The sequence below is a fragment of the Lynx rufus genome, unplaced genomic scaffold, assembly GCF_022079265.1.
Source record: "Lynx rufus isolate CCGP_SWC_20201006 ecotype Redwood Valley unplaced genomic scaffold, mLynRuf1.p SCAF_8, whole genome shotgun sequence".
NCBI lineage: Eukaryota > Metazoa > Chordata > Mammalia > Carnivora > Felidae > Lynx > Lynx rufus.
In genome coordinates, this window is record NW_025814896.1 from 96,903,036 (window position 1) to 96,907,879 (window position 4,844).

The following is a 4,844-nucleotide window of genomic DNA, read 5'->3' on the forward strand; positions in this document are numbered from 1 at the left end:
TCTCGGGGTCCGTGAGTTCGAGCCCCGCGTCGGGCTCTGTGCTGAACGCTCAGAGACTGGAGCCTGTTTCAGATTCTGTGTCTCCCTCTCTCTCTGACCCTCCCCGTTCATGCTCTGTCTCTCTCTGTCTCAAAAATAAATAAACGTTAAAAAATTAAAAAAAAAAAAAGAATACAGGCTAGTGTATATGCATTACCAGGTGTGTGTGTGTGTGTGTGAGTAGGATTGTTTGATCATGATCATACTCAAGTTATACATTTTTGGAAAAATTATCACATTCTGACAGGTGATATTTTATACAAGTTTTGAGAGGTAGAAAACAATTACACAGAGGAAGGAATGTCACAGAAGACAGAACTAGGAATTGAATTTAAGATTCTTAATCCTAACACAAGGCTTTTACCACTCACTATAGATACTATGGATGACTGATTGACAGCCTGAGACTTATTTTTTTGATCAACATGAAAGTATTAAAAATTAGGTGTGTCCAATAGAAGGCTTGAATGATTTTTTTTTCAAAAGACAGACTGTGGAGCACCTGGTGGCTCAGTCAGTTGAATGCCTGACTCTTGATTTTGGCTCAGGTCATGATTCTAGATCTTATCTGCTTAAGAATCTCTCTCTGTCTCTGCCCCCTCCCCCATTTGAGTGCTTCCTCTCTCTCTAATAAAAAAAATTTTAAAAATTAAAAACAAACAAACAAAAGATAGAGTGTGGTATAATATAACCAAAACTGGTTGCCTAAAGAAAACATTCAATGCTAGTCGGTAGTTAACGGCAGATATAAGCAATCTCTAATTAGAAATTGTTTTATTTTTTATTTAAATTTAATATTTTTTAATGTTCATTTGAGAGAGAGAGCGAGAGAGATTGTGCATGGGTGGGGGAGGGGCAGAGAGTGAGGAAGACACAGAAATGAAGCAGGCTTCAGGCTCCCAGCTGTCAGCACAGAACCCAATGTGGGGCTTAAACTCATGAACCATGAGATCATGACCTGAGCCAAAGCGAGACATTTAATCAACTGAGCCACCCAGGCGCCTCCAAATTCAGTTTAGATCTTTAAGGTGTTTATACTTTTTGATAGGAAAAAATGAAGAACTTTTGCTTTAGGGTCAAAAAGGTATACCCAGTATTAAAGCAGGCCTCAATAAACTATTAACATCTGCAGGTGTTAATAAATTCATGATAGTAATGATAGTGATAGTAAATTCAGAAGATGTTAAAATTAGGTGAACATGATATGGGATATTGTAGAATCACAGAGACATAAAACAATCACATTCTTACAGACCATCCCCTTATTTGGTAGATATAGTAGACCCAGAGAGACTTACCCAAATTTGCAAAGCTGGAAAGTAGTGTAGACGAATCTCTTTCCTAGGATTCTCAATCCATTGTCCAACTGACTCATTCCTAGAATACGCTTACAGAAATGACAGAAATTCTACTTCATGTATAAACAACCTCTTGCCATGACTGCCTCCTTCACAGATTAGGCCTTTTATAGTTGGGACCTCATCTCCCAATGGGGATATGCCAGAAAAAAATTCACAACTGCTTAATAAGACCCACTTTTAGCCTCATTTATTTTGACCTTCAAGCATTTACTTACTGAAGTGCATGAAGTTTCTATTCAGATTAATGCCAAGTTTCAATTGCCATAGACCACAAGAAAAATCATTTTTTTCATGTGATTCCCCAAAAATGAATTCAACAACACTTTTATCAGCCATGTTTTTAATCCATTAGCAATATTGACTTTGCCATGAAATGAGAGTAATTCAATTTTAAATTATATTATAAAGCTGAAATTATTATAGCTTTGCCTGCTAGTTTTACAGTAGTTAAGGCTATGTCAGGGTTTTCATGCTGAAGCTTTATATTTCAAAGTTTTACAATCAGACATTAAAGAAAAAAAAAAGCCAAATGGCTTTTGAGACTGCATTGGTGCCTGTGAGAAATCCATGTCAGGCTTTTTATTCAAAGAGATCCACTTCGATGGGCAAGTCCCTCTGCTTAATAACTTTCATTATTAGATTGTCTATGGGTGCTACTGACACATTTTCCTAATGCTACAAACTGGGGCCCACTTTGGGGTTGTTCCTCCTCAGTATCAGGCATGGAGCTCTAGGTGGTACTATAAGTAGAAGACAGAAGATACAATACAAGCCCCCAGACTTTTAATACCTGACTATGGGCAGATTACTTAATATTGTTGAGACTTGGGGCACCTGGGTGGCTCAGTCGGTTGAGCATCCGACTTCGATTTCAGCTTGGGTCATGATCTCTGGGTCTGTGAGTTAGAGCCCCGCATCCGGCTCTGTGTTGACAGCTCAGAGCCTGGAGCCTGCTTCAGATTCTGTATCTCCCTCTCTCTCTGCCCCTCCCCCACTCATGCTCGCACTCTCTCTCTCTCTCTCTCTCTCTCTCTGTCAAAAATAAACATTAAAAAAGTTAATATTGTTGAGACTCAAGTTATTTAAAATGAAGAATGAGGAAAAATCTATCCTATCTTTCTGAAAGCAAGTGACTGGACCTTTTGTAATCCTTTCCAACACTCATATCTATGAGTTTAAAATCAGGAGGCACCTGGGGCACCTGGGTGGCTCACTCGATTAAGCATCTGATTTCAGCTCAGCTCAGGATCTCATGGTTCATGAGTTTGAGCCCACATCGGGCTCTGTGCTGACAGCTCAGAGCCTGGAGCCTGCTTCAGTTTCTGTGTCTCCCTCTCTCTCTCTGCTCCTTCCATGTTCATGCGATCGCTCTCTCTCTCAAAAATAAATAATAAAACATTTAAAAAATAATAAATTGAATAAATATAAATAAGTAAGTAAGTAAATAAATAATAAAATGAGGCACCTACTATAAGAGATCCTTAGTAATAGAAAAGAGATTTTTATCTCCATCTCAAATTTGAGACATTAAAAAAACATCATTCCCCAAAATAACCAATATAAAGCAAGTACTGGCCTTAAAACATATTTATTTAAATTATATCCCCCAATAAATTGCAAATGAACATTGTAGCTATTAATCACTTGGCATGAATATTCTGAAGACAGATCTATATTAAACATTCTTGATGGGCCATGTACAGGAAATGGACACAAATGAAATTACTATTCTTTGATGGAAAGCTCCCTGAAGTCAGAAAGAATAGTGAACTAAGAAGAGAATGGACAACAGTGTTGAGTAAATTGAAACTTCCTCCATAACTCTGCTCAGGATCACTGGTGTCATTTATATTTAGTTTCATGCCACATGGGACGCTTGGGTGGCTCAGTCAGTTAAACTTCCAACTCAAGTCAGATTTTGGCGCAGGTCATGCTCTCACAGTTCAGTTCGTGAGACGGACTCCTACATCAGGCTGCTGCACAGAGCCTGCTTAGGATTCTCTCTCTCCCTCTCTCTGTCCCTCTACCATTTGCTCCTTCTCTCTCTCTCTCAAAATAAACAAAGTAAAAAAATAAAAATTTTAGTTTGACTCCACACAAATTTAAGCCTCTTATAGGCATAACAATGTTCTGACATCATGCTTTGTTTCAATAAATAAGATGGCTTTCATGCTTCCTGGAAATGTATGACTTTATGCTGAGGAAGCTATGCAAATTCTTAATGACAGTAATAGTTTCTATACCTTCTGCATTTACTTAGTGGCCAGCATGAAGCTACATAATTTATATATATATCCTCTCGGTTAATAATCATAACGATCCATGGAGGAATTATCGTCCTTTCACTGGTAATGAAATGGAGACTTAGGAGAAATAACCTCATCAAGGTCATTTGTGAGTGACAAATTCATTATTAGGATCTGGCTTTCTTAAAGCCTGCAGCTTTTTTGTTTGTTTGTTTGTTTTTTCTCCAGGTTATAAATGCTTTGTGCTTCTAACACAGAAGAAACTTGGTGATGGATATATAGCCATTTGATGTTTCTCTGAGTAAGAGTTCCAGTTCAGGCTCTCTTTCTTATAGAATGTAAATGAATACCTACACATACATATGTAATTGTTACCAAAATTAAGTTAATCACTAAAGGAAGATTTATCTGAACTTTCTCTTGTATTTATTTCACCTTTGCCACAAGGCCCTGGAGCCTCTGACCTCTCAAGAAGATGTAGGTCCTTCCAATATCATTTTTAAAATCTTATTGCCATCACTGGAACATCCATTTGAGCCACTTTGAGATATATGGCACATCTTGGGTCCTTGGCTATAATTAAGATATTTTCTGATGTTACTTCACTTTCCTATGGTCCAGAGTCTTATCAACTGTTTTGCTGTGATTGCTCTGAAGTGGTTTCAGAACACAATTGATTTACTTGTGACATCAGTGTCACTTATAGGAGATACTTCAAGTGTGACATCTAGGCTTTGGATAGATGACAACTTTGCATCTAAAATACTGAGAGTTGTTTCAATCTGTTATATATGATGAGAAAGATCTGCCAGTTTCTCCTTACAAACTGTAGAAAAGTGGTTGAGGAACTGTACTGTGCTCACCACAAATTGGTTTAGAAATGCCACCGTTATTTTCTGGTGAACAGCTGGTACTTCTGTTGGTTCTATGCCTGACCTCATAAGAGGAAGCCCACCTTGGTCCATCTCCTTAATGGGTGGGAGACCCTGAGCTCACCCATAAACCCCTCACCAGTGGGGTTGCCCAAGCCTGCACTCTTAAATTATATGTTACATAATATACAATGGAATACTACTTGGCAATGATAAAGAATGAAATCTGGCCATTAGTAGCAACATGGATGGAACCGGAGGGTATTATGCTAAGTGTAATAAGTCAGGCAGAGAAAGATACCATATGTTTTCACTCATATGTGGAT

At 38.1% G+C, this 4,844-nt stretch overlaps 1 pseudogene; it reads right to left on the minus strand.

Moving 5' to 3' along the window:
• Positions 1-4,031: 4,031 nt before the first annotated feature.
• Positions 4,032-4,611, minus strand: LOC124503291 (WASH complex subunit 3-like; annotated as a pseudogene).
• Between the last annotated feature and the right edge of the window lie 233 nt (positions 4,612-4,844).